Genomic DNA, 24,838 nt, shown 5'->3' with positions numbered 1-24,838 from the left:
TCAAGGTATCTAGTTTCTCTCCCACTCCCCTCCTGCAAAGGCCAGCCTGATTTATTTCCAGGCTATGCAAAAGGGATGCTTTAGGGTGGTTAGTGCTGGGAAGAAACGGTTAAACCAGAGATGCTGGGATGTTTTCCCACACGGTGAATGGTGGTGGAACACAGAACACGTATTGAATCGGAGGGAAGTAATAACGCTTCTAATTTTCCTGTGTGATTTAATAAAAATGTAAATTGACTTCGGGTGGATGACTCACTATGGAGGGTGGTGTCGATCAAGATTAATTGGCGGCTGTGCGAAACCAGTTGGGCTTTGTTCCTTCTCCTCAAAGGCAACTGGAATGGCTCCACACTGATGGCGAGGCAGTGGTCTGGCCCTGGGAATGCCAGATACCCCTGCCAGGTACATGCTGAGCCCCTCGGCCCAGTGTTTTGGGGCAGGACATGGGGGAGTGTTGGGTGGGCAAAGCCTTGTGGCTTTATCCAGTGCCAGTGGCTGTCTTGCATTGGGACCTCAAGACCCGAGAGCGGGTCCTGGTGCCGGTGAGGAGGCAGGTCTCTGCCCAGGACTCACTGCTGCAGGAGCTTGGGGCAGGATTTGGCCCCATAGCAGGAGAATCTTACCCGCCTGCTCCTGCCAGGGCGAGCGAAAGCGTGCCAGGATGCTGCACTCTGACCCAGGTTCAGCTCTGGACACTAATGGATTACAAATAACAATAATAAATTACAGGAGATGGGATAATCTACCTACTGTAACGTTGTATTACCATGACTGTTAGTTATATATTAATGTATAATTGTATTACGTTAGCTACATATGCATAAACCTCATGCTTCAGGGCTTCAGCCAGCCTTTAACTCTCTGTGGTTCACAAAGCAACTTCAGATGGGGGCTGCTTATCCCACACACCGCCAGTGGCATCGGTGGCACCTCTGCCACAGCATCTCCCATGGTTTTGCAGCCCAGTGCTGTTGATGAAAGCGTCGCCTCTGCCTCGTGCTGTGCTGCCCAGCCCTCCCAGGGCTACCTACATCCGCAGCTCCCCAAAATGCAGCTGGAGAGGTGTGGTGCTGAGAGCAGGAGCAGGGATGCAAAGGATGCTGGGCGTCAGGGTTCTGTACGTTTTGCAACAGCAGGTCAGGGAGAAGGGGAAAATAAAGCCCCTTGCAGCCCCCTTTCATCCCTGGCCCCATTTAGCTTCGGCTTCACACCTGAGTGGCACAAGGGAGGGCTGTGGCGTGTGGTGCCGTGATTGTTCCCCGGCAGATACTTGGTGTGACCAAGACCCAGTTCTGTCGAAAGTAATGAAGTGCGAGCCCTTCTCTTCAGTTATTTTTAATGCGCTGAACCCTGCGATGGTTCTGCTCAGGCTCTGGTAAATCTGAGTGAGCTGCCTTTTGTTTGCAGAGCCTCCCTCCGCGCTGCTGGATTGCTCGTCTCTGGGTAAATGACTCATTAGGTTGTGAGGCTGGATGGACTCTGCTGTGTTTGGTTTTGGGCTCTCCCCTGTCTGACTAGCGCGGTTGCAGATGCTTTCCCCAGTGCTCTGACTGGGATGGAGGATCTGGGGATCCAGATCGGTGCCTGTGCTGGGGCTGAGGCACAGGGCAGCTGAGGACAAGGGGCTTCATCCTTCTGGGAGGGTTTTCCAGCTGTGTAGGATGGCTGGGGGGCTCTGTCCCTGCCCTGCCAGGGAACAGCCTGGCTTTTTGCAGCTGCAGCCCCAGTTGCTCCGCTTTTCCTGGAGACATTGATACAGTCTTCGCTGGTCCCATCCTTTGCCAAGCGGTGCCTGTGGGATGGGCAATGTGGCATTGGGAGGGACGGGAGATGGGAATTTCTGCCGGGCTTCCCTTCCCATCCCAGCACAGCCCTCCCCACCATCCTGCCTTTAATTTTTGATCCCTCTCTCTCCTCTCTACTCCTGAGAGCGCGAGAAGCAGAGGCAGGAAATGCAGCCTGCTGCCAGATGGCTAGAAATGTAGCATCTGTAATACTTTATCAGAAGAAATTACAGCTGAATCGCTCTCCCTGATTAAACAGCCTGTCCAGATCCTCTGCGAGCCAGCTGGACAGTCTCACCCTCTTGCGACAGGAGGGGAAGCGATGGGAGCTGGGGACACGGGGCGGAGGGATGGGGAAGAGGTTGGAGTGAACCCTCCTGCAGCGGGATGTGCATCCCTTGGGTATGCTGTCACCTCCCTGGGCACGTCCTCATGGTGCCAGCTCCTCCCCTTCGCTTTCCCGTGGGTGTCCATGGGGTATGGAGGTGAGCATCCCTCCCTCACAGAGCAAGGGGGAAGGAGGAGCAGAGGAACTGGCATTTCCCCTGTCTTGTTGGTTTTCCAAATCTTTTCCCATTTAAAAAATGAACACAGTGATGCCAAGCCACCCTGTGGGCTGCGGACATTTGGCTTTTGGAAGTTGTTGTTGTGAAAGGGCAGAGTGCGGGGGGCACTCCGGATACCCATAGCTGGGTGTAGCCTCACCCCTTGCCCCCATGCCCCCTGCTCCCCGGTCCCGGGGATGCTGTATAAGCATCTGCAAAGAGGGGGCAGGCGACGATGTTTGGCAAGAAGGGAAACTGAGGCAGGGTGGTGGGTGTCTCTAAGGTCTGTAAGGTCATCTGAAAAGCTAGCAAGAGGCAGACCGGAGTTTAAGCCTCTGAGTAACCTGTCCCCTGGCTTGCACTGCCCACATGCTTGTGCTGAGCACGGTGGCCAAAGCACGGTGCTACCGGTTTCAATGGACTTGGCGTACGGACGGCTTTTCTATGAGTTCACTCTGTCTGGCTGGTGAAATGTGGGTGTGGACTAAGGCCACTAATTTCCACTAAAGCTGGTGGAAAAATCTCTTGCTGGTGTGAGCGGGGACTGGTTTCCCCGACCGCTGTGTGCAAGGGGCGAGCGGCCGTGCGGGCTGGGGGAGAGGGGGACACGGTGCCTTGCAGAGGAGTTTGCATCCAGGTGTGTGAAGCCGTTTTCTTCCCTGATTTGCTGCCCCAGTACTTGAAGGGGTGACCAGATTTTTTCCTAAATGGAAAACAGGAGGAATCTGTGCTCCTAAATGCATGGAATTAGCTGTAGGCTGTAGGAGGTTTGTGCATGAAACACCTTGAACAGTGGGAGGGAGGTGCTGAGCGTCTGCATGTGAGGGGGGGAGATCCGGCATCTGAACGTGGCCTGACACGGGATGCTTTTGGCTGGTGCCTGAGCCATGCTGCATCCCTGTGGCACATCCCGATGCCTCCCCATCAAGCGTATAGGAATGCGGCCAGCTGGCACTGGCACCCGCCGCAGGCACAGACGTGCTCAGCCCCGGACATCCCTCTGCCCTTGGCAGGGGAGAAATGCTTGGGCCAAGAAAGGCATCAAAAAAGCATATTTTCCACTCAAATCCAGTGGGGTTTAGCCGAAAGGATGCAGGCAGAGCAGTGACTTGAGTGGGTCTTGGAGTCTCCCAGTCTCCCGAGTCTCGTTGCTGTTCCTGGGTGTCGGGAAGAGTTGCAGCCTTGGGATCCGGCATGGAGGAGGATGGGGAGCAACTTCCCTGGGCAGTGAAGCCTTCCTCGTGCAGCAGCCTCGCAGGGGACTGGGCTGGAGGAGGGGAACCATACACCTGGAGAAACATTATCCCTTTCCTTGCCCGTAAATATTTCATGAGCAGATTAAAAATTTAAGCCAAAATGAGCCCTGCCATCAGAAGAAACCGGCTCAGTTTCAAGTTCTGTTTAAGTATTTTTCTTTATAATGTAGCTGTGTCAATTAGAAAATGACATTGCTATTTAAAATGCTGTTCCGTAGCCCTCTTTAATTAAGGCAGTGATATAATACCAATCTGCTCTCATTAATGAATTTTTAACAATCAAAATGAGAGCTGAATGACGCACAGTTGGATTTGCAGCACGGGTGTTTTCTCCCGGAGCTGCTGGCGGCGGAGTTAAAGGAGCAGTGGCTGCTGCGGGGGGAAAGCTGCTCTTCCTCGGGCAGCCTCACCGGGCTGAGCCGGTGGAGAAGCTTCTCAGGTGCCGTGTGGTGGGTTATTGAAAGGCTTCAGCCCTCCGTTGGCATTGGAGAGCCATCCTAGAGGGAGAAGGTCTGTGTGGGAGCACCGTGAAAAAGCAGAGACACATGCCCAAGTCTTGCAGGAGCCTGAGCTTGATCACAGTTTACTCCTCATCCCTCCCCGCTGCGCAGTCCCGAGCAGAAACACAGCTGAAATGAGGGAGGCGAACAAGGTCATGAGCCCAGTGGTCACGCCGAGGGTAGCAGCCTGCCTGGTGCAGTCATCGCTGCTTGGACTAACCCGGCATCATCGGAGCATCCCCTGGCCCAGTTTTCCCCAGAGATCCTGCAACGCTGCTGTTTCGCTGCAGCAGCAAAGCACAAAATGCAATGCCAGGGTGTGCGGCTTTCCGACCCAAAATAAATACCTAATCAGCCCCCTTCCCTGCGAAGCGTTTCTTTTTTTGTTTTGACAAGGCAGAGCAGATTAAAAGATGCTCCCGCAGCGTGGCTCGTGCTAGTTGTCTCCTATTGTTTGAGCAGGAAGCCTTTTTTTTTTTTTGTGGCAGCTATTATCTGTGATTGCTGGAGGAGCTCTCTCGCCTCTGGTTCTTCCTTTGAGGAGGCAAAACAAAAACAGGAATTTCTCTGAATAATAAAAAAATTAGCCGGGCGTGAAAAGCTTAACTGCAATCATTTCCGTGGCCTGTTTGGATTTGAGTTGATATGATTTGTTTGCTCTCTTATCCTTCCTCCCCGTTTCCTCTTTGGCACCCGCTCTTTGCTCTGTCCTTCCCCAATGAGCAAATGCGGTGTGTTAGGAGAAGCGTGCGCATCGGGCAGCATCCCTGGCGTACCTGCCGCTGGAGCAAGGTGGCTGCAGAGCAGCATCTCTCCCGTGCTCCAGCCCAGCACCTGAGCAGATTCGGCCCTGCCTGGGCTGAGGTGCAGGTGCAACGGGGATTTCTGCATCCCATCCTTGTCCCGGCATCCCCCTGTTCGCTGGGGGTCCGGTGATGCTCCTGGGGACTGCGCAGCCTTGGATGAGCCACACATGCAGCAAAGTTTTGCTATAAAAGAGTTTTGTCTCGAGCTGAAGCGACTAGCCCAGAGGGGCTGGGGCTCCCTGCACCTCCCTTGCCTGCGAGGGAGTCGGGTGAGTGGGTTGAGGTTTCCTGGCTGGGTTTTTGTTGCCATAGGGAAGAGAATTGAAGCCTGGAAACCATCTTGTGGGTGAAGGGAGGAAATGTAAATGTCTAGGAAAACAGAGAGAAAATAGCAGCGGCAGCAGCGTGCTGTTGTCCGAGCCCCAGTGCGTGTCGATGCAAAGCCCCCCAGAAGATGGGAAAGGCTGAGGGGGTCGTGTTCGTCCTTCCCGGTGTACGTGTGCCCCAGGCACTGCTGGCACGCAGGGATGCTGGCCAGCGCGGGCAGCAGCCACAGCGCTGGGGAGAGGGGCAGCCAGCCCCAGAGTTCCTGCTCCAATCCCTCCTTGCAGGGCTGGGAGGGAGAAGAATGTGTTCGTAGCGGGGAAAAAAAGGGAGTATGTTTTCTGATGATTTCAAGAGGAGGAGAGAGAAGCAAAGGCGGCTTTGAGCTTTTGCCCAGGAATAGCCAGAGATCTGCTTGGAGGCTTGCATCCCACTGTCAATAATTTTGGAGTTGAATCATCTGCATTTTTGCTGCTCCTGAGACAGCATCAGGAATTAGCATCCCCAGGGTGTCAGAGGCACATTTTTGTGTGTTGACAGTGGGCCTGGTTAAGAAAACCATCCCAAATGACATCTGATGCCGAAATCCTTGATGTCTGGACTCTAATGTGGCTCATTTCTATTTCAGACATCTCTTAGGGATGTGCGTGGCTGTGGTTGTTTTTGCAGACATGGGGAGGTGAGTTAGGTGAGTGTGTTCCTTCTTGCTCACCTGTGTGCCGATGTGCTGTGATGCCCGTGCCCAGACGGGGCAGGCAGTGGTGCAGATGGGCTTCGGTGTGTTGACACTTCTGTGAGCCGTGCAGAGTACCCCCTTCTGCAGGGTCCCCCCCTGCTCTGGCTCCCCTGGCAGGCACAACCAAGGTCGTGCCGCTGGGCACAGCGAGGGGAACCGGCTTCTCCAGGGGCTGTGTGTGCCTCAAGCCCAGGGGTTGGCTCAGCGTCGCCCTATGTCACCCTGAATGGCAGGAGATTTGGTTCCCGCACGCCTGGCACGAGGTCCTGTGGGATGCAGCAGCGTGGGGGGATGCAGCTCAGCCCCCCCAGCGGAGCGGTTGGAGCCAGCCTTGCGCACACTCTGGGCTGTTGGACCATTAAAACCCATGTGCAAATTGCCGAGAGAGAGGAGGTGGAGCAGTGGGGTTTTGCGGTGCGGAGGGAGTCTGCTTCAGGCTGCCAGTGGGATGGCCCCAGTGATGCTGGGGCTGTCAGGGGGCTGGGGAGGGCTGGGGTTCCCCCCCCCAGCTTCAGCGTAGCGCAGTGAGCAGGTGAAGCATGTGGCCAGTGCATTGCCAGCCCCTCTGGCCACCACCAGCCCTGCTCAGGTGTTCGGTCACTTTGACCCCAAGCCAGCGCAGGGGGGTCAGGCAGCGGTCGCCCGAGCAGTGGCCTCGCAGGGCCGGTACCCCCACGGCCCCCTACTGCGGCGAGGGGCAGGTGTGCCCAGCCGGGCTTTCCCCGCGGCGGCCGTTCGGCAGCAGCCATCAGAGCCGGTTAACGTAAGCTTGTGCACAAGCCAACCTGGTTCTGGGGGCGCCGGGGTCCGACCTGCCCAGCGGCACCCATCCTGCCCGGCTGAGCACCTGCCTGGAGACAGGGCAGCACGGGGCCAGCTTAACCCGTCCTTCACCGGGCGGCGATGCCGGGCGCCGCGGCTGCTGCCTGCCTGCTTCTGGGATGGCGCAGCCCTGCGAGCTCTTCGTGACTCATTGCTTGCAGGAAAGGGAGCTGAGCTGATGCAAGGCTGGCTGGTGCTGCAGAAAGCAGAGCTCTGGCTGCTCCCCAACCGGTACTGGGGAACAGATCTCTCCGAGGAGAGAAATTCCTTTTCTCACCCAGCCTGGTAGCATTAGCTGTAGGGTCTCCTCTCTTGCATCGGGTCCTTCCGAAGCAGCTCTGCAGTCTGTTCTCACTCCTGACCTGCAGCGAGGGGCTGCGTGCAGCTGCGGGGCTGGGAGCCTCAGTGTGTGCTGCTCCTGGATGTGGGGAAGGGACTGGAAATTAAATAGGGAGGACCCATGAGAGCGCAAATTGCTTCTAAAGGGGACCCTGGAGGAAAGCTGCCGGGGCTCTCCTGCGTCACTGAGGCTCTGCGGTACACAGCCTGTTGGCAGGGAAGCAGGACTGGCGTCCCCAGGATGCCACCACCAGCCCTCCTGGGTGGGCAGAAAGCTGGCTGTCACCTGTTTGTAGGTCAGGCTGCCGGGTCATTTTCCCATGGCGCAGGACACACCAGCTCATCGCTGGGATTGTCCCTGCATTTACCCAGGGGTGTGGGAACTCCTTGTGCTGGGGATTTCGGGTGGCTGCAGCAGTGCCCGGGGACCGAGGCAGCGCTCCCCGACTGAGCCGGCACAACACCTGCCCCATTTGTGTGCCCCACACCAATCTGTTTTCTCCTTCTCTCCCCTCCTGGGATTTTCCTATCTGGAAAGTCTCTTTTCTTGCCTCTCACGCTTATTTACTCTGCTCGCAGTGCTCGCCCTGCAAGCAGCAGAGGTGCCTGGGGAGTTGGATGGACCTTGCTCAGCCCGAGGAGCTGTGCTGTGCCGCAGCCGGGCTCTCCTGCTGCTCTCCATCCTCCTACCCTGCCTCTGAGCCGGGCGCTCAGGCTGTCCCTCGGTGCAGCCATCCTGGCTCGTGGGCTGCCATCGTCCTGCCTGACACTCCAGCTCCCCCTCCATCCCCTTGCACCTGGTCTCTCCGGGCCAACCAGTTTCATTAACGTACTAATTAGGGTGTCTGTGCCAGGTCCTTGGGAAGGCAGCTTGGCTCCTGGGTGCTAATGGAGCTGCTGTCACAACAAACGCCGCAGCACACACGCTGCCTGAGCCCCGAGCCCAGCAGGCCACCGCAGGGCTTCAGCCAGGCAGGACCAGCATCCCCAGCACCCTCCTCCCGCCTCGTGGTACTGGAGCTGCTCCCGGCAGCATCCCCTGTCCCCATCCCCTGTGGCACGGAGCAGGGCCAGCGCTGCCTCTGCCTCGCTGCGGGGTCCCTGCCGCAACCCACCCAGCGGGACAGGCGCCACGCACCTGCCTCCACCCCTGGTCCGTGGGTAGAGCTGAGTTAAAGGGTGGATTTAAATATATTTTATGCTATTGAATATATTTTAATAGCAAATTTCCTGGTAAGTGGTGCGTTGGAAGGTCAGACATGGTTTGTGAAGTCTGGCTGGATTCAGTGAATAGTTTGATCTCCCAAAAGAGGGCTGCAGTATTTTGAATACTTCTTCCTTTTCTGATCAACCTTCCACTTCAAAACAACCCTTTTTCCTTGTAAAAATAGACCCACACCGGCCAAACAGCCCCCAGATGAGACACGGCGCTTGCTTTGAGCTCGGAAGAAGCATTGCAGCTGGACAACAAAAACATTTTTCCTGCTTCTTGGGACTATTGAAAAACTTGGAGGTTTGGGGCTTTGCTTTAACCCCGTGGTTTCCGTGGCTCGCCTTTCCCAGCCCCTCCTTGCCGCCGGCGGAAAGCCGGGAAGCGAGGACCCAGCTCCGGGAAGTGCCAGGCAGGATTGCTGTTTGCCTCCATGGCACTTTCTGTGTCTGAGCAGCACGTTCCTGTGTTGTCACGAAACAGAAGACAGGATAATTAAATTGCCCTTTTCCCAGCAAAATGTTACCGTCTCCGCGCCGCCGCGGCTCTGGCTGTGGCCTGTTGCAAGTCACGCATGCCTCACTGCTGATGGAAGGTGTGAAAAGTGCCGGGGAGGAGACCGGGGTGGCAATTGGGGGGGTTATATGGATATTTATTGCCCCTTGGAAGGAGAGGCACAGCTGGCTGTGGGAGCTGGAGGATGCCATGGAGGGGGCTCGGGTACCCCCGCTGGTAATTCCCATCCTTTAAGCTGCTCGAGAGCAGCAGGGGCTGCTTGAGGGCTCTGGGTGCGGATAATCGAGATATTCTTGTCGTTAAGCCTCTCAAGTGTGCAGGTCTTAAAAAGGGCTCCGGCTGTCGAGCCCGTCCACTGCCGAGTTGCAGGGGGCTGTGGCTGTTGGGGCATTATCGGGGCTGGGGGCAGTGGGCTGGCTGAGCCACGGCGTCCCCCAGCAGCAAGAAGCGGCTCAGGAAAAGCTGCCCGTAGGCGTGTGGCATGGATCAGTGCCGCTTTGGTGGCCGCTGGCACCGTCTGGCAGCGGGGCGGCTGGCAGGGCAGCGCTCCCAGTGCAGGGGGTCCAGCCCAGCCCGTCCGGAGCAGCACCCCATTGCTGCCTGGCTCTCCTGCCAGCCCTGGTCCCCTCCTGGGATGACGTGCTGTTCCCTCTCTGGTGCAGGATAGGGCTAGCTGATGAAACGGCTGGAACAAGCTCACAGCAACCTCATGTAAAGGAAGAATGTATTTATGCTGTTTGCCACCCATCCTCGCCCGCTTTCTTCTCTCCTTTCCTTCTCCTCCAGCCTCTGCCACCCCAGGTCCTCAGATCCATCAGTGTTATTGCTTTGCCTTCAGCTATAACCCTGCTAGTTGACTTCCAAGAGCTGGCTCCCCCCAGCCCTTGTCACCCCTCCGCTCCCCGCCCCTGAAATATTAACGCCACAAATCACAAGCGACAGCCGCTCGGCTGGAGCCCCCGTCGCTCACGTGCCGGCTGGGAGGAGGTGTTGGAGGACGGATGGGACACGCGGTGGGTTTGCGCTTCTCCTCAAGGGCTGTGTCTTGCTCCTGGGTCACAGGGGAAAGAGTGAGCCCTCCATTTAAAGGTGGGAAGGTGGAAGGGCAGAGCATCAAGGCTGGGGCTTATGGTGCCTAGCCCACTCAGGATGTGAGCTCCTTCCCGTCCCTCCGTGCGTCTCATCCCTGTGTCCCTGGACGGGTGGTTTTCCTTTCCACCGTCCAGCCACGTCCATTTTGGCCACAGCTTTTCCTTCTTTGCAAACTCCATGGCTGACACGTGGCCCTTGGGTCACAGAGCTGGGCTGAGAAGGAGCTGTGTCCCCCGGGAACATGTGTGCACCCCAAGCTTTGCTGTGTGGGGACCGTGGTGGGGAGCCAGGGCAGTGAATTTGCGTTACTCCTCTTGTGTTTGGTGGGTGGCTCACGTGAGGATGAGCTGGGTACGGCAGATGTAAGGGAGATTACGGGCGGCTTTTTTGCATGTGTGTGTGCACGCACGCAGCCAGGCAGGCGGGGTTGCGGACTGCAAGGCGTGCATGAGGGTTGCACCTTCTCTGTGCAGACTGCGGGCAGAAACAAGCGGGAAAGCAAAGGAGAGAAGCACAGCAGTGACCTGTCCGCAGCTGGGCAGGGGGCAGCGCCGAGGGGCACGGCTGTCCTCGCTGGGCTCTGCAGTGCCGGCTGGTGCTGCGAAGGGCAGCAGCTGCAGCCACCCAGGGGTGGGTTTGCAGTGGGAGGAAAAGGGCAGTGCCGTAACGTGGGGCGGTCTCTGGCAATGGGTGTTCAGCCCTGGTAGGGTCCCTCCGTGCCTCAGTTTCCCCCATCAGTGGAACAGGAATGGGATGACTGTGGCTGGCTGGAAGGGTTGCTGCCCGTGCTGGGTGCATCCCCATGCACCAAGTCATTCTGAATCACAGCCCGCTGTGTCAAACCATCCCAGTTCCTCCCATTGCACTGAGAGCTTGCCAGAGCCCAGACTTGCCCTGGAGAGAGGTGGGAGAGCAGGAGCCAACCAGCCTTTTTGGCTTTTGCAGTGGAAATGACAGCAGGGAAGGCAAGCGGTGGGACCTGGAGGTACCAGCAGAGCTGTTCAGGGTAAATATAGACATGGGTTTGCTTTTCCCTCCTGTTCCCTCAGCGATGCATTTACAAGGTTTATTTGAGCTCTGCTCAAACAAACCCCCAGGACAGACTTGGGGAAGGGATGCCCCGGCGCGGGCAGGGCTCAGGGAGCGGGCACGTGGCGGTCGCTGCTGCCCGCAGGGCGGCTGGCTCCACTGCTGGAGACGACCTTCCCTCTCCGCTGACCTTCATGCCCATCAGCATCAGCTTTGCTGCCTTTTGACATCTCGGGATGCCAGCGGTGGCGGCTGGGGTACGAGGCTGGGCGGTTGTTCCCGTGGGAGGCTGCTGGGGCACGGGGGGCTCGGCCAGGGTGAGGGGTTTTATGGGCAGAGCCGGAGGGAGGTGGGGTGGGTGCACTCGGCTGTATAATTCAAGGACTTCGGCTCGCTAACAGAGGTTAAAAGGGGAGTGGTGTGATCTGTTGGGAAAATCATTAATGGTAACCTCTGCCGGTGGCACTGCTCATTAGCATCCCCCTCCCTGCCCACCCGCCTGCTTCCCCATGCAGAGCGAGAAAATCGCTGGGAGGGGGAGAAGAGGAGGGTTGGGGGAGCAACCGCTGCTGCAGGGGGTAGCTGTGCCGGAGCTGCCCACCAAGGAGCAGCCATTCCTGGTGACCTGTCCCTCAAGGAAATAAAGATTTAACTAGTGGGGAAAATACGTACGGGTTGGGTGTCTCCAGAGCAGCTGGGGAGGTCTCGGCAGTGGGTGCTGCTTACCCTGGGGGGGCTGCTGCTGCACCTGACGGTGACGGAGAGCAGGGTGCTGGATCCGTGCACGGGGCAGGGTTGTAGCTGTGGGTGTGAAGATCCCTGGATGCACAGGGTGGGAAGGGCAAGGCTGACTGGCAGGAGCTGGTCCCTGTTCCCAGGCTGCTTCTCCCCACTGGCTTGGCTCCAGCTCTCCAAAGGGCTCCTGGGAGGTGTTTTGGTGTTACCAACTGTGGTGAAAGCTGCAGCCCCAGCATGGTCATCAAGGGGCCATTCTGGGAGATTTGCCTTCTTTAGCTGGTGCCATCCTGAGTTTCTGCCACGACGGGAGCCAGGCTGGGCATCACCTGGGGTCATGCTGCAACACCCGTCCTCTCGGAGCATACAGGAGACCCCCTCAGCCATCACCCAGGTGTCACTGGAGGGGTTTTGGACCAGAGCACCGCCAGCTGCTTGTCTGGAAGGACCCCGAAGCATCCCCGGAGCTGAAGTGTGCCCCAGCCTCTTCATGGTGCCTTGAGCCATCCCATTCCCGCAGATGTCCAGGGAATATTAGCAATGCCAGAAGGAAACGGGTGGCAAAACAGCAACACCAAGGTCTCCCCAGTGCTGCACCCAAAGCGTGTGGCACGTTTGTGCCTTCCCACACACTGCCTGAAGCGACACCCCCTTTTTTGGGAAACATTTAGTATACCAAGCTGCTGGACTGATGGATGCCTGAACTCCCCATCAGCTGGATTACAAATGAGAGTAGCCATCAGCCCGTTTGGGATACCCCGGGTTCTGTGGGCTGCCAACATGGGGGCATTTGTCGGGCCCCCAGATGAACTTGTCGGCACTTTGCTGCTGAGGTCTCTGCCCTGCGTCACCCATGCCTGCGCCAGCCACGTTTACACCCCACATGTCAGCTGAGCCGAACCCCAGGGGGATGCTCCAGAATGCTCCTGGTTCCCTGTGGTTGTGCTCCTCTTGGGCCTGCACCAAAGCCCATCGGTGGCCCTAGAAGCTGTTCTTAGATGGCTCTGTCTGAGAAAAGAGGGTGCTGAAATACCACGGGAAACGCTGTTTTTCAGATATCCAGAAATGGGGAAAAAAACACTGATTTTGGATGAAAGGCCAGTTTTCTTGTCCTGGGCTTCAGCTCTCTTGAAGTTCGTTTCACCCAGAGACTGGCCAGAGTTTGGGCACAGAATGGGTGCAGGTGGCCCCGAGGGAGCGGCTCAGCGTGGCCGTGGGTGCCATCGCGCCTGCGCCCCAGCGCCGTCACCCTCCTGGGTTGCAGGAGGAAAATGAGCCAAGTTTTGTTTTGCCAGCTGAGACTTTGGCTTGGGTGCCTGTGTGCTGGCTGCGGTGGCCTCAGCGGGTCCCCAGCAGGTACCAAGAGGCAGATTTTGGCTATTGGGAGCCAGCATACCCTGGTGCACCAAGGGAATGTGCACAGTGTCTGTCCTGGTGAACACGGCAGCCAGCTTGGGGTACACCAGGCACCCCCACACTTGTTCACTGCTGCCAAGCCAGGGCTTTGTTTTGCAAAACTGACCGTGATTTTGGTTGGTTTTTTGCATGCGAGCACTGGTATGCTGGGGCATGGCTGACTTGGAGGCAAATTTCCCGACTTTGGTCTTACCTCTGGCTTTGGATCCTTATTTTTGCTCACAGCAAACATCCGTTTGAACCTGCTGCAAGTCCATTATCGCCACTTTAACTGGGTTCCCATCAGGACCGGCTGTGCAAATACAGTGGTGGTGGGGGAAGCGGCTCTGTGCTGCAGATCCTGCGGGGATGAGTGGCTGTGCGGGTGCTCCTGCTCCTGCTCCTGCTCCTGCTCCTGCTCCTGCTCCTGCTCCTGCTCCTACTCGGTGGCTTCCCGGGTTTGTTGTGGCTGGGGTGGCTCAGCGTGCTGGGGGTGTTACCCCCATTGCACAGGGCACCCCATATAACTTTGCATTTTATTCTACCACAGATGAATGTATGTCACGTTACGCTATGTGTGTGCATAGGTATAACGCAGATATTTATATCCGTTGCATAATAGATATACAGTGATAGGCTTTATGCTGCCAGGGGTGTCTCTGGGTGGTCTGTACCCCAGCTCGCTGGGTGACAGGGTGGTGGAGGACCATAAAGCCATTTGTTGGCGTGGCCTGGTGGGCAGTTGCTGGCGAGCTGCCGGCGCTGTGACCTGCTACCCTGCGAGCTTTGGGGTGGTGGCTGTGGGGTGGGCTGGGGCAGCAGGGGCAGTTTGGTGGGGTGGGCTCGCTCGAGGGGCTGAGTGCATTGTCCCAGGTTGCCCAGCAGAATTGGGATGTCTCTCTGAAGGTTGGGGGGTTTGCTGAAGCTGCGTACCCCGTCATCCTCTGCTCCTCGCCCACACTCTTGGGGTTCCTGCTCTGGGCGATGGTGCATGGGGATCTCTGCAGCAATCACAGAATCATTTAGGTTGGCAAAGACCTTTAAGATCATCAGGTCTAACTTGTAACCGAACACTGCCAAATCCACCACTAAACCACATCCATAAGTGCCACATCTACACGTCTTTTAAATCCCCGCATTGCTCCCTCCCTCCTTTGTTGAAGCAACACCCTTTCCAAAACCTGCGATATGGCAACACCTGCAGCTCCTCACTGAGCATCCCGGGAGCTGAGAGGTGGGCACACAAGGTGATGCCTCCTGTATCACCCTGCGCCCCTGTGTGTGCATACCTGCACACCTGTAGCACCCAGGCACCAGGGTGGGTCCTGTATCACCTTGCACAGGGGTCCTCCCTGTAGCGCCCTAGGGAGGTTGCTGCAGCAGGATGGGAGCAGATGGGTGCCCATACGTGCCTGGTGTGGGGCAGGGACTGCTCCCTGCTGCTGTTGGCCTCGCCGCCTCTGCTAGCCGCGTTTGCAAACAGGGACTACATCAGCTTCAGCGCTGCTCCAGGAGGAAGAGGTTGCAGTGCCCACCGCCCCGGCTCGCCTTCCTGGTGCTGTGCAGGGTACCTGGTGAGGGGGCTGAGGCCTCCCCCTTCGAGGAGGAGGAAAAAATAATATTCACCAAGCCAAGAAACTCGGAGTTGCTGGGACCGTATTTATCACAGCGAAGAAAAAGGCTCTGTTCCCTGCCTCTCCTCAGCGGCTGTTTATCACACACACAAGGGTATGGAGAAAATGTTCCATTTGTTGGGTACAGCCGTCAACCCACACAGCGTATAAATTAAGGGCTTTTACATGCAGAGTTCCCGAAATAAAACACACACACACACACACACACACACAAAAGAGAGAGAAGTTTTGTATCGGCCCCGGCACACTGCCTCTCCCTGGCTGTCCCTGCACCCCGGCCCCGGCCGGCGCTGGCTCCCGTTCAGGAATTCCACATTATCTCCGACCGTTTCCAGCTTCCTCAGCAGGGAACAGCTCTGCTTCTGTCTTCCTGCAGCCACATCTGGAAAGTGTTACGCCAGGGTGTCAGCCGTCAGAGCCGGGCGGCTGGCATGTGCTCCCCCCTCGGCGTGCTCGCTCCCGCCGCCCTGCCTGCTGCTGCCCTCAGGCTTTAGCTGCCTTCCTCGGGGCTCGGTTTTCTCTGCCTCCCCTTTTTGGGGTGTTTTCAGGGAGCTTTTATAGCTGCCGTGGGGATGGCAGGGAGAGATGGCTCCAGGGAACCCCAAGGGTTGTTCACAGGAGCTGCTGTGGGCAGGGATGCTCTGCTGTGGTCCTCAGCTCTGCTGCCTGCTGGGAGGCGGTGGGGGGAGATGCGATGTAAATCCTCCTCTTTGCATGCTTTGCGGGGACTCCCTGCCGGCTCAGGGGAGTTTTTGGCTCCTGGCCCTATTTCTGGGCTGGCAAAAGCGGCATCCCTGGGCTGCAATGCGGTAGGGATGTGGTGCTGCGTCTGCCGAGTGCTGGGAGTTAAAGAAGGGAGCTTGGCGGGGAGAAACCTGCGTGATTCCCTGGTGCTGCTGGAGGGTGTCTGGGGAGGTGCTCCCCGTGCCGTGGATGAGCTTGCTCCTAATGACTGTGGGTTTCTCTCTCTGGGATTTCTTTGTATGTAACGGGGTACCTAGGGCATAAAGGCACTGGGCTGTCAAAGTCTCAGTCCCCCAGGGGAAATGCCCACCACATGTGGGGGGCACGTGGAGATGCTCAGCTGGATGATTGCAGCAGGTGTGATGAAAATGAAAGAGCTCCCTGCAGCATCCCAGTATTTTGGGGTTCCCTCCTTGGGTGCAGCGTGTTCCTTGCGGCACCCTGGCCCCTCTCTGCAGGTGTGGTGGGGGACACTTCGCAGAGGGAGGGAGCTTTGCAGAAAGCAGGTGGTTTGGGGACTGATGTGCCCTTCAGAGCAAAGGACAGGGAGAAAGCTGGTGGCTTGTTTTTAAAACGGGGGTAATGACAGTGACCTGGAAGCAGGCTTGCGTGCCTTAATGATCGGCGTGTGGGTATTTAGCAGGGAGGGATGGTGGAAGTGGTTAAATGTGCCCTAACATTCCGGTCAACGGGAATCACAGAGGGCTCCCTGCAGTTGACTTTTGACTTTTTTCTTTTTTTTTGTTCTTGCTTTTAAACTGGCAGGCTTACCATTATGGGATTTTTAAATTAAAGAGAGAGAGAAAAAAAAAAAAAAAGAAAAGAAAAGAAAAAGAAAACAGGCCTTGCTTTTATAGACCCTACAGATGCATCCGGCACCAAACTGATCCCAGATGCAGCTCCACTGTCAATAGTGTTACACGAGGGATCAATCCCCTTCATTGTTTTATGTGGCCTCTACAGCATCATCAGCTAATTAAAGCTAATGGGTCCCAGAGCAGCACTGACAGCATCTGATCCTATCAGCCGGCGCAGCCGTTTTAGCTTGACGGGCCACTTCGGGGCCGGATCCTGCACTCCAGACCCCGGCGAAAGCCTGTATTGACTTGGGGGATCAGGCTACAGATCAATGGGAGCTGTTGTTAAACAAACATCGCCAGATTAATGTCAGCTCCACAGGGGGAGGAGGTCGATGGCTGCTAATTCGAAAGGGGTGGGAGGGATGGAAGGGGGCGAGGTGACAGTGGTGACAGGGGATGGAGGGGGAGAGGCCAGGCTGTTAAAACACTCCCCGTGTCTGTGGCAGCATCTGAGTGTTTCCCAATCTCAGATTTATCATCACCCTGGGTGGGAGGCTGTGCTGGAGAGGAGCTCAGTGGTGTCCCCGAGAACATTCAAGGTGCCTAAATCCCTTTGCTTTGTGCCTCGAGGGAGGCGAGGTGGCCTTGGGCTGTTCCCAGGAGGAACAGGGAGCCCTTTGCCCTTTCTGCCACCATGGCCTTGGCGTGACCATCTCTCCCATTGCAGTGGAGCACTAAACCTCAGGTTCTTACTTTCACTTTTCTTGTGGCTACTGTTGGCCTTTGGCTGGGCTCAGGGATGCCCAGGGATGCGGGTTGGAAAGGTTTCCGTTCCCGTGGTTGAACCGTCCTGTGCTGCAGCTAGTCTGTTTCGGACTTTCTTCTCTTCTTCCTTCTTCCGTCCCCTCGCCATTTCTGTGTTGCAGGGAGGGTGAGATGGGGTGGGGAGGGCAGCCAGGGAACCCATCATTGGTCTCGTACCACCACGGAGCAGGCAGGACAAGGAAACTCTCTTTGCAAAAGTATTTTTTTGATCTATCCCACCATTGCTCCGTGATGAACTATCACAGCGGTGGCTCTTACTTTATTGGGCTGCAGAATTGGGTGGCGTGTTGCCTGACCGGCACACGGCCCCTTCCCCATCCTCTCAGCAACACGGGTCGAAGTGCCGCCTGCCCAGGTGGGCACAGGGCTGGCCAGCCGTGCGCTCCCAGCAACGGGGGGTGGACATAGCCCCCAGGAAACTGGGTGGCAGACCTGAGCAGAAGCAGAAAAGTGAGCCTGGGGTCCCAGCCCTTCTGCTGAATGAGGGTCCTGGTACCTGCTTGCCAAGTCAACGGGCAAATAGAGCCCAAATGGGCGAATACAGCTCTGTTGGTTTAACCAGGGACATTGGGCTCTGCCCAGAGACTTGATGAAAATCAAATGCCCTAAAATTAAAATTAACCTTGGTCCTCCTGTCCCAGTGAGGCAGAGTCTGACCGGGGGAATACTGAGGGTTTTGCAAGCTGTTGGTGTCTCTCTGGCTCCCTTTGCAGCCCCAGCCCCAGCCGGCGGCACTGGGAGGCAACATCCAGCCTGGTGAAAGGGGGAACCGGGGGAGAGGGGCAGGCTGCTGGCACAGCCCTGCCCCATAAAGCAAGCTGATAATTAAATCCTGCAGGTTTTATATGAATTCCAGGGCATTTTCCTTGGGCTGGAGCCATCTGCAGCATGCACCCCACCCTCCCTCACCTCTCCCTTTTGCTCTCCTCGGCTTCATTTTTTTCTTGCTTTGGTGCTGGGTGGATGTGGTGCTCCAGGGAGCAAAGCAGCTGCAGTGGCTCCTTGCAGGGGTGCAGCCCTGCACTGTGCAGCTTTTTTCCTGGTCTGTGGGGCCTTATCCAGCAACAGCATCACCTTGCAGCCCCACGCTGGGCTGCTTTTCCATCGTACAGAGCCTGCACACATCTGGCTGGCTCTGCACCACCCTGGCTGCTGCTGGCCCGGGCTCGTTGGCAGGAAATACTGGCCAGCCGTGCCAGCGTGCCCGTCCGCTCCGGCGAGGCTCTTCTCCCCTGTGGCAGGCTGGGATGGGGCTGTCGGATCCCCTCCTGCAGGGCTGTGGGCTGGGCTCTGGGCTCTCACAGGTCACTGCTGGGGGAACCAGCACCATTTGCAGCTATTTCTGCCTTTCCTTTCCCAATTCTTACAAATTTGGCGCCATGTTGGGGTGCAGGGCTTGCCCCCATATTTAAACCACAGGTGCTCTTGGAGGTCCTGGGACTTTGAGAAGATGTTGGCTGCACCTCCTTTTGCACCTCTTGCTGCTCCATCTTCATCCATGTCTTCCTCTACCAGGTGCACAGGAGCACATCTGTGGTCTGCCCTGGCCTGGCTCTCCTGGATGGGCTTCTCTTAGGGATGGATCCCCCCAGCTATGCACGAGGGGCTCTGTCCCCCTCATCTCCTGTGCAGCTCTGGAGCCTGGGACCTGGGGTTCCATTTCCAAAGCCAAAAAGTCCAACATGCTGGTGGCTTGTAGACATTTCTTTAAGCCCGTGAGCTGGAGGAAAATGCTCCAGTGCTGGGAGTCTTTCCCTCCAAGGAGCTTTGCCCAGGGGAGGCAGAGGACACCAGGAATCTCTGGATTTGGCACAAAGGAGCAGATTTTACCCTGAAAGTCTTTATTCCACACCTGCAGTGGCAGGGCTGGGGAGGGTCTGTCCTGTGGGACTGACCCTTGGATTTGGGCTTTGCATTCCTTGCAAGTCCATGACTTTACCGAAAGGAAAAGCCCAAGGGAGGCTTCCTCCCACCCCGCTTTTTCATCCACCACCCCTGCATCTGCTTGCACTGAGATGTCCCTTAACCAGGGTGTTCCTGCTGAGGTTAGTGGGAAGATTTGAGAAGTTATTTGAATGCCAGGCTCAAAGGAGGCAGCAGAAACGCTCCTGGAGCTGTTACCAGCCGACATCTGGGCGCTCCGCAGAGCTCTGGTGTCAGCACAGCTGAAAGCAGAGGAGGTGGGAAGCCCCAGACACCTGCAGTTTGGTTAATAAATATTTATTTGGAGGTGACAAATAGTCTTCTGGATAAAGCCTAGTTAGCAGAAGGAAGATTGTGAGGGAGTGACAGGGTGTGCTTTTTTTGAGGCTTTACTGTGGGGATGTTGAAACAAGCAGCTGATGAACCAAAGGATGTCGAAATCTGCGTTCATTTCCCTACACGGGCTGCCTGAAGTCAGGGGACACAGGCAGGGGACACAGGCAAACATCCCCCCTTGGCAAGGGAATGTCTGGCACAAGGCACCCTCATCCTGTGGGGACTGCGGGAATCTGGCTGGGGGCTGGGGTCGCCCCCCTCTCATGGGTAACATGTGATAAGGGGGGGTTAGGAGCCAGGGAGGATGCAGCAACCCTGCAGACAGCGTTGGTATAGATAAAAAGACACAGTTTAATTGTTTTCTTAAAAAAGAGAAGCAAAGGGAGGGGAGGGGAGCTGGCCTGGGATGGGAGGGTGATGGGTGCCATCACCTCGGCGTGTCTCGGGGCTCTGGTGGGTGATTTCATGGTGCTTGGAGCTGGGACTGGGTGGGTGTCCCAGGCACTAACCCCATGTGCCCCCACAAGGCTGGCCCACACCTCCCGGGCAAATGGGAAATCTGCTTCAGTTTCTCCCTGGTTCTTCTGTGTGTGATGTGGGGAGGGGAAAGTTTCTGTACTGGGACTTCGGAGGACTTTCTGTATATAAGACCAATATCCAGCAGAGTTTGTCTGGGCATTGGGGCTACTGTGTGTTGTAGGCAGTGGGGACAAGGCCATCTCCTGGGGTTTGGCTCTCTCCTCCTTGCCCCGCAGCGGCCTCAGCTTGTCTTCAACCAGCCCCGGTGATCAGCGTTTCCACCGCTTTCTGGTTGCTCTTAGTGAGCCAACGTCTAATTGCGATACCCATCTCCGCAATTAAAGCCGCCTAGAGATAAAGTGCACCGTGGATTGCTGCTGGGCTGCGGGAAGCGCTGCGTTTATCCCGGGGTAGGCTGGGGGCTGGCGGCTGCGCATCCATCCCTGTCCTGACGCTGCTGCTGCTGCTGCTGCTGCTCCTGCAGATGCTGTGGGCCCTGTGTTGCAAATGTGCCGGCGGTAACTCCAGCTGCAGGGAGTGAGAGGATGAGCTGGGCAGCTCAGTGCCGGTGACTCAGTATCTTCTGGCTTCGGAGGAAGCGGCTGCTGGAGATGCTGCTGTGTGTGGGCAGCAGGGCAGCGCTCGGCTCTGCCCAGCCAGGCCGCATCCTGCAGTGGCTCAGCCCCACGCCACGCTGGAGCGGGAGCCTGGGATGCGGCAGGGTGTGGGAGTCAAACCCACGCCGTTCCTTGCAAGGCACGTACTCCCGGCAGCCGGTCTGCGGCACATCGGGATGCTGGGGTGAGCGTGCTGCTCTTGGGCAGCTCTAGCTTGGGGTGGACACAAGCACCAGGAACTTCTGGTCTCATCTTGCTGGTGCAGGAAGGTTTTTTGCAGAGATCTTCCCTGGGGCTGGCAGCCCTCGCTCAGCAGGTCGCTGGTCTGCAGGCACCGGCCTTTTTGGGCTGGAGGCTTGACAGGAGCCCCCTGAGATGCTCCTGGCTCTGTGCGTGCTTGCACCCAGGGGTGCTGTGGAGGGAGGAACCACCGGGGAGGAACACTGCCTGCCGCTGGCTCGTCTTCACTGCGGCTGCGTGTGGGAATGGGTTCAGCAAAATCAAACCTCTGGAAACACCTGGCTCTGGCGTCGGGGGAGGCTTTACCCTCCCCCCCCAGGAGCAGCACAGCTCAACCAGGGAGCGAAGCCACCGGGCCATGTGTGAACAAGCACAGAGGGGCTGTGGAACTGCTCTGCTGTCCCCTCTCCTCCCATGGGGACAGGGGGTGGCAGTGGCAGAGCTGGCAGCGGCGGAGGGGGAGGGAGCCCACGGCCTGGGAGATTAATAATAGAAACGCTGGCATCCGTTTTAGATTAGCGAGGGAAAGCTCAGTACCCATCTCGCCCAGCATGTAACTTTAATGCTGAGATAATGAGCAATGATATTTATTTGTAAAAGATCTGGAGATATCGCTGCCCGGGGAGCAGCCAGGAGCTGTCAGAGCCCTGCAGCGGCTGCTCCGAGCTGTAACCCAAGCGCTCTCCTCCAGCCGGCTCACTTTTCACACTCCAGCTCCGTTAACCGAGCAGGGCATGTGGTCTGACTCAGAGCCCTGGCGAAGATTTGCCCAAGTTGCTCGTGATTTGGGCCGTTGCGGTGAGGAGACAGCTGTCTTGCAGGATGGGCTAGAAACATCCCCCAGCACCCGCAGGTCAGGCTGCCGGGAGGGGGTTTAACCCCATCTCTGAGCCTTCCCGGCTGCTGTCCCCTCTCCCAGCCATCCAGGCATCACGGCTGGAGCATCGGCTGCTGGCAGGAAGGATGTGGGGTGCGGGGAGGAGGTGGCACAGCACCAGCCGAGCTGGCGAGGGCAGGGCGGCACGGAGACCCTGCGAGCAGGTGCTTCCCTCCGCCGAGCCACTGCGCCAGCTGAGATTTTGGGGCTCTTCTGGGGAGTTTGGAGGCAGACAGCTTTTCCTGGTGGCAGGGCTTGCCTCCTCCCGGCTAGGTCCAGGAGGATGTTGGGGGCAGTGACGACACCGGCTCTGGGGAAGCGGTTGGGTCTCCTGGGCACCTGGGCTCCCTCAGCCCCCCCGGTGTGGGGACGGGGCTGCTCCTGCTCCCCTTCCCCTGCCTGGCTCGGTCCGGGAGGGCTGGAGGACGCTGCCGCCGCCGTGCCCAGCCTTGTGTTGTGTAACCGGACAGGAGGCAGGCTTAGGCTGTATTTGGCAGGTGGGTGTCCCTTCCTTATTAAGCCATCCCCTGGGTAATTACTGGGTTAAGGCCTGATGAGATAATGCTTCATTATTTTTGTGCTGTTGGGGGATTAGGAGCAGTGGGATTTCTCAAAGGCTTTATCTCCGCTAAGGTCCTTGGGCTGCGAGGCACGTTTGCAGGCGGGTAAGGGGACCTGGGCTCTGCCAGCCCTCCGGCATCGCTTTTCCCGCGGGGGTACGTGCCGGCACATGGGGTGGTGGGTGCAGGTGCAGCGGCTCCAGGCGGGGGGGAGCCCAGCATGGGGGGCTGCTCACTCCTAGCCCCGGCCGAGGCTGGCGAGGCTCTGTGGTGAGGAATCTCCTTTTAACGCTGTTGCAGCCCCATTCATCACCGCGCTCCTGCAGCGGGCTGCGCGCCAGCGGGAGGGAGGAGGTGACACTTACAAATAAACAGGGAGGTGGGTGGTGCGTGCCGAGGCAGGGAGCGGGGGGTGTCCCGGGGGGCTTCTCCCGTGATTTATGGCCGAGATGACGTGAAGCTATCAGTGTAGCCTTTGGAAGCTGTTTACTAACAGTGGTGTCTCCTGGATGTTACACTGGTGTGGGCTGCTCATGGGGCTGCAAGGGGAAATGAGTGATACCCGTGCATCGCTCCTGCGACATCGCTGCTTTTCCCAGAAGCGTGGCTAGGGATGGCTGCAGGGTGCCGATGGGACCGGTGTTCAGCCCTCTTTGAGAGTCTCAGAGATGCTCTTAGGAAGGAGTTTAGGTCACTAGAAGAAGGAATAGGGTAAAATATACTTAATGAAACAGGCCTGGCTCGGCAGGGGCTCCCCTCCTCCCTGCCACCCCGGCACAGCCAGCCCTCGAGCTGGAGGGACGGAGCTGGCACCGGAGCAGGGAAGCAGGCAGCCTGGACACGGGCCAGCCTGCGCACTTGATCCAAACACAGCTGGAGCTGATCTGATGAAGTGAGAGGTTAAGAAGAGAGCATCTGTTATCTAAAGGGGACACACAGTGGGAAACTGTAAGCTCTTTATTCCCCCCACCCCACCCCCTCTGTTCAGTGCATCATCCCTGACTTTATTTCTTTGATTTATTAAGGAAGCCTGCGCTTCCGGGGCTGTAATTAAGTGCCTCTGTGTGAGCTTTTGATAGTGAGTGAATGATATAATGGCTTGCACATTTGCCGTCTGCTCAAGTGCTTTAGGATCTAGATAACATGAGGAGGGATTTCTTCTGCCCACCAGGGAGCTGCAGTGGTGCTGGGGCTGAGTCATGGTGGGGTTTAGCCAAGCGTGGTGGGCTGTGCCGGAGGAAGCGGGGGAGGATGCAGGAGCTGCTTAGCACTGCAGTGGGAGCAGGGTTCAGGGGGTATCCATGGCCCAAGGTACAGTTAGCTGAGAAGGGAGTTCACATCCCCTTGCAGAAGACCATCACAGCATCTTTACTAGCTCGAGTGTTGACCCTCCCAGATGTCCTTGTTCCCTCCAGCCTCGCGTGGTGCTGGAGGTGGAGAGGGGACCACGACCCCCCGCCGAGGCTCCGGGCTGTGCCACGGTGCCATCCCGGGGTGTTTTTCTGGTAGAGCATCCACAGCCCCGGCAGCATCCTGCCTGATGCGCAGGTTTCCCTCCGCTGCCAGAGAGGAGTTTGCTGGCAGCGCGTTGGTGCGGAGCCAGGGGCTGGGGAGCGCTGGCCGGCAGCATCTCCCGCTGCCTCTGCCAGCTGCTGGAAAGGGGCCAGCGCTCGCAGCCACGCGCAGCTGGAGGTGCCACCAGGATTTTGCTGGAGCTGTGTCACCCCGCGCACCCTCCTGCAGTTTCCTTGCACGCCACCTCCGCCCCTGCGAGGTGTTGCCCTCTCTATCTCCCTGCCCAAGCAAAGGCTCCCGGGCAGGGGTGGCATTTCTAGGCAGATGTGCCTATTACTGTAATGCCAAGGGAAAGGTCTTCTGCTCTGAACCAGGAACCTTAAGCGAGTGGTCCAGTTTGCATTCCCACTGGGCATCTCCATGTGCCACACTCCAGGCTGCCCGGCACGGGGGTCTCTTTTGCTGCTAGCAGCCCTGTCCTTGTCCCTTTTGGTGTCCCAGACCATGCAGGGACCTGGCAGTCACTGCTGATATCTCTGACTTACCCCAGGGCTCAGTTCTGCCGCCTGTTCCCAGGACGGGTGCTGAGTCTCTGCCTGTGCCCCCAGCAGTGCTGCTCTGGCACACCATTCACCCACGCCTGGGTTTTAGGCAGAAATAAATTTCTTTTTACTGTAAGGACCATTTTTGATGCATAAACAGGATTATTTTAGTGGCTTGGCCAACGGCCACAGGAGGAGCCAGCTCACGGTGCGGAGCAGCATTTCGGCTGCGTGCACACACGCACTTTTGCTGCTGGCGGGGGTGGGGGTGGGGGGGGGTGGGCAGGAGGAGGAGGAGGAAGGGGTAAAAAACCCCAACCCTCCATGTAAATAAACTTAAAAATAAAAAGTGACAGAGATTATTTGCTGCTTAATGAACTAAAATGTCCAACCTCCCACTGAGCGGCAACATTGTTTATAAACTACAGAAAGGGCTTTATTTTAATGGGCAGTAAATCTCATTCATCCCCAGCCCTGGCAGTCCGGAGCGTGCAGGATGAATAGCCTGGCGCTGAACGCAGCCTCCTCGCTCCTGGGCTCCCTCCGGCCAGCTTCTCTGATGGGTATTTTTTCTCCCCTTGCCCACATTTGCTGTTTTCCCCTCTTTCCTCCACTCC

The 24,838-nt window shown here is 57.4% G+C and overlaps 1 protein-coding gene across 4 annotated transcripts in view; it reads left to right on the top strand.

Annotated features, from left to right (window-relative positions):
- Positions 1-24,838, top strand: part of RXRA (retinoid X receptor alpha) — a 119,702-nt gene that overhangs the window by 27,475 nt on the left and 67,389 nt on the right. Inside the window, exon 1 of one of the 4 annotated variants that reach the window (XM_040605672.1) lies at positions 22,246-22,269. The exons of the other annotated variants lie outside the window; for them this stretch is intronic. The gene's annotated coding sequence lies outside the window, so the exon portion shown is untranslated. Of the gene's footprint in view, positions 1-22,245; positions 22,270-24,838 lie in introns of those variants that run through there. 4 annotated transcript variants of the gene reach the window in all.

This window comes from Falco naumanni, chromosome 9 (assembly GCF_017639655.2).
Source record: "Falco naumanni isolate bFalNau1 chromosome 9, bFalNau1.pat, whole genome shotgun sequence".
NCBI lineage: Eukaryota > Metazoa > Chordata > Aves > Falconiformes > Falconidae > Falco > Falco naumanni.
This window is presented reverse-complemented; position numbering and strand designations above follow the sequence as displayed.